The sequence below is a fragment of the Pinus tabuliformis genome, chromosome J, assembly GCF_031772625.1.
Source record: "Pinus tabuliformis cultivar Carrire ecotype Pingquan chromosome J, CPIR1, whole genome shotgun sequence".
NCBI lineage: Eukaryota > Viridiplantae > Streptophyta > Pinopsida > Pinales > Pinaceae > Pinus > Pinus tabuliformis.
In genome coordinates, this window is record NC_142295.1 from 23,702,702 (window position 1) to 23,715,355 (window position 12,654).

Here is a 12,654-nt window from a genome sequence, read left to right on the forward strand (position 1 = left end):
TCCAGAAATCTCACAGAGCTCCAACAACATATTTGGAGAGTAGATTTGGATAAGATCTATCTATTGGAGTGACAATCATCTAGACCCTTGATTTGAGCTATAATATTAGTTGTAGTTTTAATTTAAGAGGTCAGAACAAGTGTTGCAGCAGATTATTTCGAGATTGAATCTAGTTTGCAGCAATTTGGAGGGTTATATCTCCGCTATACATCAACTATTTGTATGGGCATGTAATTTTAGTATATAATAAAGCTGAGATTTGTTGTGTGTGTCTTGCATTTTGATTGTCGTAATTTTATTTTCAATTTTCCAAAGTAATAACATTATTTATTCTAAGTTTTTATGTTACCAATTTATCTAGCATAAATTGATGAATTTTCATGTTGTTTTTGAATAAAAAAATCATGGAATATTTTTCAAAAGAAAAATTACATAAATTTAATGAAAATATTCAAAAGGGATATTAAAAAATCAAAATATAGGATTTGATAGATAAAAATAGAACATTTCTTCGTGGTCTCATCTCTAACCTACATTTGTTCCCTTTTTAGGATATGTTGAAGTGCTTGAGAAATTCATGGAATAAGATTAGTTATGTGTTCCTTGTTTGACCCAGTTGGATAGCTACACGATATCATTTTTCTATAGGTTGAATCTGGATCAATATACTTTTGATGAGTTGACTCAGTAGGAAAAAGTGATCTCACTTGCTAGTGAATATTAAAGTCATTGGTTAAATTTTCAACAATATGTTCACCCTTCAAAGCTCTTGACGTATCAGAGAATTTACTAGAATTTGTACCATATTTTATTAATGTTTCTTTATATCCATCTAGAGTTTTTAATTTTCCACCTGAATCCTAGCAGGAAAGTATACCCATTCCTCTTAAAGGATTAAACTTAGTGTTTAATGAATCAATCTCCTTTTGAACCAATATGCATTTTTCCTACACTTTCTATATAAAATTTATTTTAATGATAATTTGAGTGGTTTTCATTACACATTCTATTCTATCATGGACCCCTATTACTTTGAGTTGCTCCTAACTTTTGGCGTTAAGAAATCTAATCACTCTGTTTGCAACTGATGGATTATTTCCTAATTCCTGTTTGACTTGTTCTACTATGTTTTGTGCAATTTTTAACAAATTTGTTTCTCAACCAATTACTTAAATGAATCCCATTGAACTGAAACAAAATTGACAATGTCTTTCCACAATATTCTTCGTATTTATATTAATGGTTATGTGCCAATTATTTTTTCTTATACCAGTCAATTTGAATATTTAGGGAAACCTTTTTCTTAACTTCATCTATAAGAATATTGCTTTTGTTTTTCAATTCTTCATTGGCCTCTATCAATGCAGGATCTTTATACTGAACTAATTTCTTAAAATTTTCAATTTCTTGATCCTTTAAACTGAGTGATGACATTGCCTCTATTAATTTTTATGAAGGATCACCTTCTATTATTGTTGCTTTTGAGTTGATTACTATACACCCATGCTCTTCCTTCTCTTTTAGTAAACTTTCAATCTAGAGTTCTAGATTTTATAAATTTTTGTTCAACTCAATAATTAGTGAAAGTAATTACTATTTTTCTTTTATCAGTTCCTTCAGGTTTGGAGTTTGTACATGTTTCAAGGCTGGCATATTGAGCTTCTTCCTTAACACATGGATGTACTTTTCCCTAGATTTTATAATTCTTGAATTGAAAATGAATCATTTGGATCCATGCCATGCTTGATAATGATGTCCACTAAATTTTCAATCTTCATTTGTTTGGTTCTAGTATACATCTTCACTTGTTTAGACTAATTATTGATTTTTTTTCAAAAAATTCTCAAGACTAGCAACACTTGTAGTTTAGCTTGATAGACTTCTATATATCATCTCTACAATTTGTCTCTGAAGATCCATCTAATCAATTACATGAATATGTTTAAAATCAAGTGCAATTTTAGAGGATTTATAATCTTCTATAGTCTTAATGATTTAATATTTTCGCTGTAACACTGCCATTTGATGTTGGCCCTTTTCATAATTGAGGGTTGACAACAATCTAGTTTGGGAAACTGATTTGTATTTGCAAGCTCACTGCATGCTTTGTACCTCAATTTTGCATTCCTATTTTTTATTTCCATGTATTAGGAATATATGTTTCTTGTTTAGAAAAAGTAGTAGGTGATATGTTGATTACTTATGCTCCATATCCTAAGGCAGCAGATGGAAACAACTATAATTTCAAAACAGGCTTGCTTGATACAATCACCTCGCTTAATGTACCTTATGAAAATGAAACCTATGAATTTTCCACTCTTTGTATCTTTTCCATTCATACTTTTTTGTCCCTTGATTCTAAAACTGAATGTTGAGTTTCCAAAATTACTCTTTTTAACTTCTTTAATTTTATTGAGGAGTTTTCAACAAGTCTAGTTTTTATGTTTTCTCTGCTATGGTAGTTTCTTGTGCCACTAATGCAACAATATCCAATTCAAATATTTCAATAATTTCTTGTGTCACTATTGCAGGATATTTCTCCCAAACTTCCTTATTAGCATATTTTTCTAGCATAAGCTCTAGCACATGTCTATAAGGGACCTCTTTTTGTTGAATCCTTCTACTTGAAATTATCTTGTGTGGATCATAGTTTCATATTTTTTCTTGAGCAAACCTCATCTGTTGTAACATAATTTCACCTTTTGTAGTTGTTTCTCTAGATTTCTTTAATAATTCTCCCACTTCTTCCTTTAATTTAAACAGAATAGAGTGTTTCCTTGGTAGAAAATTAACTTGATCCACATTTAAAATTTGCCTAATAAATTCCAATGCAAAAATCTTTATAGGTAGAAAAAATGGTAACCTATAAGGTGTCAATTCAAATCCATATAATTTGATCTCAGTAAAGAATTTGTATAGATACCGATCTCCAACCATAGTTCATCATTGAGTTGTAAAATCTTCTTAACTTCTAGAATTGTTCTTGGTGGTGACACATCATATATAAGATTGAAGAAGACAGATAGAAAATGATTCAGAAATCCTGAAAATGAAAATCCCTTAGAATTCTTTCTCATCATTGAAGTCCAGTGAATAATTGATAGAGTCATTACCATTAGAATCTTTTGTTTGCAATTGAATACCATAAAATTTCTCCACTTGGAAATAAAAAAAATAAATAGACTAAAACAGACTAATACCCAAAAGACTTAGTGAACCTGAAATTTACTAATTGATCATTAATGGTATTAGATAGGTGTTGACTAATAATGAAATATGACAAAGGACTTATTAACTAGTAAAATTGAAGGTAGAAACCTTAGGACGACTTCATCTACTACTTGGACATGGTCATACCCTAGCAGACAAAAAACCATTGAAATGATTTATCTGGACATTTCTAGGAAAATATCTGAAGAAAAAAGGGGGATTGTGTTCTAATATATGAGAATTTTCAGGTAGAAAATATTGCAGGAGTGTAGACCTTTCTTTGGGGGTTAAATAATGAGACAACTGACTCAAAATGTTTTGGTTCAAGGGTTGAGTTTCACTAGGAATTACAATTTTTAACATTTACAATATATACTCTGAATTAATATAGAGAAAATCAGATCCATTCTTTGAGACAATTACTTGCTTTCAAGAAAATGGTGGGTTTGGGGTATGATAAATTGAGCCAAGTATGACTCCCATACCAATGAAACATATTGTAGATCTTGAAACTGTTGAAATACCTAGGTGTGAAGCTCAAAGAAATCAAATTCTTAATATGTTTTGTGAGCATTGGCATTTCGATCGATTAAAGTTAATTCATCAGAATTCAAAAAAGTCTTGGATGAGGGTTTGAAAGATTTACCCTTCATCTTTAAAATTTAAAATTTATACAAAATGAACTAAAACCACCACATACCAAAAATCCGTATCCACTATGAGACAAAATGTGGACCCCCCTACCCTTAAAGTTCAAAATGTGGGGGGATGCACACTTCCTTCTCTATTGTCGATCACATCCCGGAGGCTCGATAGATTTTGAAATATGTACACATTTTAACATTTTGATGGCTATTAACTTTATTTAAATCATATTAATGTTATTAAACTTTACTTAAGAACTAATAAAATTTAATCATTTCACCCTTTTTTCTAATACAAAATATTTATAAAACTTTGGAAACGTGCTTGAAAATAAAAGCTACCACAAGTGTCATGTGTGTATATACATATAAGATAAGGTGAACTGTCATGTCCCATGCTTAACAGGGTCAACCTCTTAGTAATTTACAACCATTTGAAATGTGATTTTAACCTAAAAACAAATAAAATGTGATTTTAACATAAAGACAAATGAATTAGCAAAACTTCATTTCTTCACCTCACACAATTATTTTTTTAATTTGAGACTCCACCACACCTTCCATCGATGTCTACTATATATATGGAGGGGGTGGGATATGGAAAGGCCTCAACATGCACATATCCTTTGGCAATAGGAGAAGCCACTCGCAAATTCTAATGATGCAATTATTTGTTTAGATAATTTATTCTCTTACTAGTTTTTTTTACTAATTAATATTAACTTCTCTTTTTACTTTTTAGATAATTTATTCTTTTATTAGTTTTTTTCACTAATTAAAGTTAACTTTTCTTTTTACTTTTTTATATATAATATTTAATTTAATACCATTAACCCCATTATTTTTCCTTATTTATAGGGCTTTTCATAACTTATTCATTCAAATTAAAAAGGAATGTTCTCGCTTTTAATAATAACCTCTAATAATATATTTTTAATATATTCATCTTTATAAATATTTATATTTTTCCTTGTGCTATTTTTTTTTTATTATTTTTATGTTTTTATATGTTTAAATAATTTTATTTTATTTTATTGGTTTTTGATTCATTACTGTTGACTTTCATTTTTATTTGATTTTTCTTGAATTCAAACATTTTTGCATTATTTATTTCTTCCATCTATGTCATGATGATGAATTTGGAACATTGACCCCAAAAATATTATTGTGATTAATCTGAAGAAGTCATTCTCTTAAAAATATTCTGGATCATATTAATATTTAATTTTGATATTGGGATGATTTTTCATTCTTAGATTAATTGAGGTTGAAGGTACATTCTCATTCTCTAAAATACAAAAATCTATATTAATTTATGTATATATTCTTTTTTTCTAAATTATAGTAGAGTATGGTAAAATTAATATTAATTTAGGTTATTCTATATTTGTAAAATACGAAAGGAGATTGTATTGATTAAAAGATTTATCTTTACTCTTATTCTACCAAGCATAGAGAAGGATTGAACTTCTAGTGATGTAAATCTCCTTTTGAGTGCAAAACTTAAGAAAACATTTGCACCTTGACGGATTTTATCCGTCTCGACACTTGATAGATTTGGAATTAAGATATATATTTGTTGGTTTTATCAAATTCCAAGAGGGATCAAATCCCTTGAGATGCAAACTCATTTTCAGTGAAAAATTGAGAAAATGTTGAAAGATATGATCCCTCTCGATACTTAATAGATTTGTAATTAAGATGAACATATGCTTGTTCTTTATAATACTATTTGTATTATATATAAATTCACATCTCTATCTATACAACTTCGTATTATTAATTTTATTATAATCCTTATAATACATATAACTACATACATGTAAAGGGAATTTTTTAGACATGTTTTATTACTATTTTTATTTAATTTTTTAATATTATGCATAGAATAAAGTATACATAAAGAGGGAGTGTGCATATGCTTAGAAAAATATTTTATTGTAAGTATTAGGTTATTATATGTTTATTAACTAAATTTGAATTTAAAGTTTTGAAATGTCATACTTGCAAATATGAATCTCCCCTCGATGGAATGACTAATACAAGACAAGTCAAAGAGTACATGGCCATCATCCCATCAAGCACTCACATATGAGGATGTGGCCATTCACCCTCCCTAATGTCATTAACAAGCCATCATGAAGTTGCTTGGAGGATCGTTTGACATCACTCCAATTTGGTTTCTGGCCCCTCTGGAACTAGTATTGGTTTAATGGTTGCAACTGAGTTGAAATTGATATTAGTTATGTTATTGGGGTATGTATTTCTAGAGCCATCATTGGGTTCATTATCAACCTACAAGCTTTTGTAGAACACTCATAATCTGTAGATGTTTCCAGTTGCTCCAAGAACTAGTCATAATTTGCACAAGGCATATCTTAATTCAAGCTACAAGGCCTTGTAATGTATTCAATTATTAGCATTCAAGGGCTATTATTGGTCAACTATAATAATTCCATAGGAGGTTTTCTCTAGGGATACTACATTAACTCTGTAAAGTGGATAATTTGCTACCCCGTGTTGTTTCCTTTATTTCTATTGTTCTCTCCCAGTGCATCCCCCATGCATTAGTTACATTGTTTTCTCTTTTCTTTTTTGTCGTGTCAACTTTAAACCCCTCACTTAGACTATTATAGTCAGGTTTGGCTAGGTTTCTCCTTCGCTTTGGATATATATTTTCAAGTAAGGAACAATCCTTCACCTCTAAGTTCTTCTCTAAATCCATCCTTGAGAAAATCCCTCATCTCCCAAGTTCCTCTCCTCCTTGGCTTCCACTACCCTTCACTTACATCTCTTAAGAAAACATTCATATTTTAGTAAGTTTGTGTTATCATTGATTCAAGATTACAATGCATTGTCGATGCACTCAAAGCCTACGTGGAGTGGCCCACTACATAAATCGAGGCTTTTGAGCCCAGTAGAAAGTTTAAACTTCAACACCTTTGTATTGCGTCCACACTAACTGAATATTCGTGAAAAAATAATCGTAGTGAAACATGACATTGTAGGAAAGCACAAATGTTTGATAGATATCGAAGTGGATAGAGAGGTAGCATACTAGGTTCTTAACACAACACACACTAGATGAATATACTACTAATACATATATATTGTTGATATCTACTTGCATTTGAAAATTCTATTGGGTACTGTATTGTTGGATCACAATGAGGCCAAGGAGGAATTTCTCCTCGTGTTCAATGAGTTACAACTTTCCATGAAGAACCTAAACAAACACTTGAATCAAATTGAAGATTGTTTGGGAATTCCTCCATATCCATGCTATGCACAAGGCATTAGTAAAGAGATAATCACAATGGAACAACCAAACTCTTATAATTTTGAATAATGGGTTATATTCAGTTGGTTGGGAGGTTAAACTAGTTAGTTATTTCTCATATTCCTACGTTGACTACACCTACAACCAAGACAACTAAAACTTATGCCCAAACAACCACCATTAACTTGGTTCAGTCCACAGGACTAGGTAGACCACAATAACTAGGTGGTAAAAAGAAGAAGAATAAGAAAACTATTTTGAATGAGCAGAAAGAACCATAAGCTCCAAACGCCAATGTCGGGGGAAAGAAAGAGTGAAAGCTAAAGTTCCCATGTAAGATTTATGTTAGGGTCCAAATAAAACATCATTTTCCACATTTGGACGAGGTCAATGAGAACAATACTTAGTGAAATCCTACCACACAACCTATTGTGTTGAACAATCCTTTCCCACCTTAGCAACAATACCAAATCATGATTGTTGCAAATATTGCACCTCCACAAGGGGTAAATGTAGGGAATCGTCCTAGTGGGGATGCACCTGTGACCATCATGTTATGTGAAGAAATGGTAAAATTGACCATGAGAAGAAAAAAAAATGAAATAATCATGCAACCTTGGCTGCAAATGCAGATTCAAAAGGGGAAGTAAATATGGGTGCAATAATAGGTGCAAATCTTGGCGCAAACTGTGGTGAAACAAAAGTGGATGCAACAATGGACACAAAATTGGATGCCAAAAGGATGCAAAATAAGATGTAAAAATTAATGGACACAAGCATGGGTGAAATAGTGGACACAAAATTAGATTCAAAATTATATGTAACAAAAGCAGATGCAAAAGTAGGTGCAAAATGAGATGCAAAACATGATGTAAAAGTCAATGCAAAAGGGGAAAGAAAAACATACACAATATTCGATGAAACCTTGCATGGAAAAGAGGATTCAAATGTGGATGCAAAAGTGGAATAAAATGTTGGTGCAATGATATATGAAAAACATGGAAGAAATTGTGGCTCAACAAATATGGATGCAAAAGTGGATACAACAAAAGAAACAAATGAAGATGCAAACTCGGATGCAAAACAAGATGCAAGAAGGGATACAAAAGTGGACACAAACGTCGATGCAAAAATGAATGCAACAAAAGTAGATGAAAAAGTGGATACAAAACAAGATACAAAACCCCATGCATAAACCCGACACAAAAGTGGATGCAAAAAGAGGTAATATTTGATGCAAATTTGGATGCAAATGTTGATGCAAAAGTATTAGAAGAAAACACGACTTCAAGAGTAGGTACAAAACATGACACACATTATGGCAGAATAAAAGTGGATGCAATGATAGATGAAAAAAAAGAAGCAAACTTTGATGCAAAAAAAAATGCAAAAAGGGATACAAAAGTAGATGTAAACATGGGTGCAACATTGGATGAAAAAGCAGATGCAATAGAAGTTGATGCAAAAGTAGATGAAAAATGAGACTTAAAACCCTATGCAAAACTTGACACAAAAGTGGATAAAAAAAGGGATGCAAAAATAGATGCAAATTTTGATGCAAACATAGATGCAAATGAGGATGCAAAATTTGAAGAAAAAGTGGGTTCAAAGGTAGGTTCCAAACTAGGTGCAAATTGTGGCACAACAAAAGTGGATGCAATAGTGGACACAATAACAAGATGCAAAATTGGATGCAAAAATAGTAGATTCAAGACTAGACAGAAACCTTGACACGAAACTTGGTGCAAAAGGGGATGCAAAAATGGATGCAAAAAATGATGCTCATGTAGGAACAAAAATTGGATGCAATAGAGGATGCAAAATTAGGAGAAACAAAATTTAGGTGCCAAACTTGACACAAAACCTGGCACAAAACCTAGTGCAAAGGATGGTGTAGGGCTTGGTGCAAAATTTGGTACAAAACATCATGCAAGGCCTGGTGCCACACCTGGTGCTAAACTGGGTGCAAGGCTTGGTGCAAAAACTGGTGCAAATTTGGATTCAAATTTTGCACCATATTTGATAAATGGATGCAAATAGAACCAAAAATGTTCTCTAGATGCAAAAAGGGATGTTAATCACAGAGTTTTGTTGTAGTGGTATTTCCCTATAGTACCAAGCTTAAAGAGAATGTATAGAGATGATTTTGAACTCTTTTAATTCCATTATAGCATGCACATTCATGCACTATCAAAATACTCACGAATCAACTTCTTTACTCTTCTTAAGTATTGTAATGCATATATTATAAACATTTTGTTGCTTTTTTTATAAATGTTATAGCTCTACACACATCGCATAAAAAATGAGGTGGAATCATGAGAATCCAAGTGATGATGGAATAATGTGCCACCCAATTGGTATCCCAGCATGGAAAACTATAGATTCTAAATGGCCTAATTTTTCCAGTGATCCTTGAAATGTGCTACCTGCAATGGTAATGGATGGATTTAATCCTTTTGGAAACTTGAGTAGTGCATATAGTGTTTATCTAGTAGTACTAATCACATATAACCTAGCACCATGGTTATGCACAAAAAAGAACTTTTGTATATTACCATTCTTAATATATGTTCCAAGAAACCGAGAAATGACATATGTATTTCTAAAATCTTTGGTTGATAAACTAAAGGCAATGTGGGATGAAAGAGTCACGGCATATGATACTCATTGAATGTCATTTTTTAATATGAAGGCTATAGTGATGTGTGTAATCCATGACATTCCCGCTTATGAAAATATGGTTGGTTGCATGACTAAAGGGTTTTATGCATGTCCCGTATGTGGAAGGAACATAGATTCAGAGTATATTAGTAAGTATGTAGATGAGACATAGGGAATATTTTCCAATAAATCATAAGTATCGTTCTCAAAAGGACCATTTAATGGGAAGGTTGATCATTACATTGCACCTAAAATTGTAAAATTGTCATATATTTTTGTAGAAATAAAAGGAAAAGAAGAGAACTCGGGGAAGAGTGAAAGTAAAATAAAAACTTGAAAAAAGAAAGGTGAAAATTCGAACACTAACGTGTGGAAAAAAAGGTTAATTTTATTCAATTTTTCATATTGGGAGATATGTACACACATTAACTCTAGTTAATTATTAATTATGTGATGTTGGAAGGGTTTAATTATATTTATATGTATTATTTGAATCCATGATTTAATTTTTCTTCCATATTATCATGAATTCATTGTTATATGGTTGGATGTAGAAACTCCTAATATATCACATTTTAGATGTAACACATAGAAACATGTATGTGAAAGTATTTTTGGAACCCTTCTCGATATAAAAGTAAAAATCAAAGGATGGGAAAAATTCTTGTGATGACTCACAACATTTGGATATAAGGAGGTCACTATGGCCACAAGATCAGGGCAAAATAATATTTCTTCCACCTACACCACACACTCTTTCAAAAAAAGAGAAAGAGACACTTTTTGTTGTTTTATTTGCATTAAAAGTCCCTGATGGTTATAGCTCAAATCCTAGAAATCATACGTCCATGGAAGAGCTTAAGCTTCATAGTAAGAAAGCACATGATTTCCATGTTCTCATGCAACTACTTCTTCCAATAGAAATGTGCCATATGTTACCAAAATCTATGAAAAACACCATTTATAGGCTTTGCTTCATTTATCGGAATTTTTTTACAAAAGTCATGGATCCAACAAATCTTGAAAAATTAGAAGATGATATTGTGGAGACGGTGTGCTTACCTGAAAAATATCCCCCCCACCACAATCATTCTTTGATATAATGATACATTTGACTGTATGCTTGGTGATGAGGCTCATCAATAGGTATATTAAATGGGTCACAATGCCATCCTCCAACTTATTAAATTATATTTTTCTCACATTTATCTACAAAATTTGTTATATTATGCTTAGTGTGAGGAGTAAAGATGCGTTGCTATGTCATGTGGCTTAATGTGTGTTAAATGCGGGAATTAGAACAATTCTGAGTTGATTTGAGTGCAAGAACTCAGAGTAGACAAGCAAGAGAGATTCTAGGAGGTTGTCCACCTCCTTAAATCTTCCAATCATTTGAAGATCCCCACTCTATCTCTCATCAACTCGGTGTCATTGGCAGCCAAGCAGGCTGAGTTCATTGGCAGTTGAGCTAGTGCAAGTCAAAGAAGAGCTAGATTCACCTATTCTCGAGTTAGGGAGTCAAATATCCCTATTTTTAGGGAGCTATTGGTAGCCCCATTTTTGTATAAATAAACAGGCTAAGGAACTCATTAGGATTCAAATTTTTATTATAGCCAAGAGGCCATTGAGCTAAAACACTTTTGACTATTATTTTGATGATGTATTTGACATTTTTGGAATGATAATGAGAAGTTTTGTTTTGATCTAACATTGAGTTAATTCAAAGGGTTGAAGCTCTTGGGTTAGGGCCCAACCCTAGCAGCCTAAGTTCCTCTCATGTATCTATATTTTTGTTAGCCTAGAATGTTGAGTAGTTGCTGAAGTTTATTCATGTTTCTTTTAGCTTAGAATATTGATTAGTTGTTGCTTATTCATGTTTCCTTTAGCTTAGAAGGTTGATTAGTTGTTGTAGTTCAGTAGAGTATAATTCCTCAAAAAGTTTGTGACAATGATCCCTATCTCATCTCCCTCATGGGAACATGATTAGAGGACCCCACCATCACAACCCAAAAACAAAGTGTGATTTCCTGTTTATTGCATAGATCAAGTTTTGGCATTAGTGAGATAGTTTGTTTATGATTTCTTAGAAATATTTACGTTTGGTATTTTTCTTTTCATGTGATTTATGTAGCTTAGAAGGTAGTTCATTTTGTAGATCAAGTGTTTAGCATTAGTTAGATAGCTTTTTCTAAATTCAATTCATCTTTTCCACATTACTTGTAATATTTTGCAAATGAAAAGAGGAACAAGTGCATGTGTTGTTGTAGGGTTGTTGGATATGTAGGCAAGGACCCCTTTCACCAACTCCATTTAGGTATTCTCCACCTTCTTTTGATGCATTCCAATCCATGTTCTAGATCTCTGTTTTTTGGTCACTATGAGCAGCCATCTTAGCCCAAATCTGGCCTTCTTGAAGTGGTGGTCTTGGCTAAGGGTGTTGATCACCTTCCCTACACTTCCCCCAACTTTAATACATCCTTCAAACACTCAATCTCACCATTCTTAACCTCCAAACCCTCTCAACCAACTTCCTATAACATTTCAAGACATCCTGTAACAACATCTTGTAGCACACCTATAACAACATGTTTTGACCTACAATGATAATCTAGCTTAGTTTAGGAGTAGTTTGACCCCTCAATCTTGGGCTCCATGACCAGAAGTGCCACCTAGACTAGTCCCCTCATTCCTTTTCCTTTCCTACAAGATCAAATAGCATTAGTTCTTTCATTCTGAATTTAGAAATTAGGAATTTATTTGCTCTGCAAGTGTGAATTAGATATTCAATGCATGCATTCTTGAATTATGAATTGGTAGGATAAACTTTCGTTTTCAAGAAACTCTGGTAGCTAGATG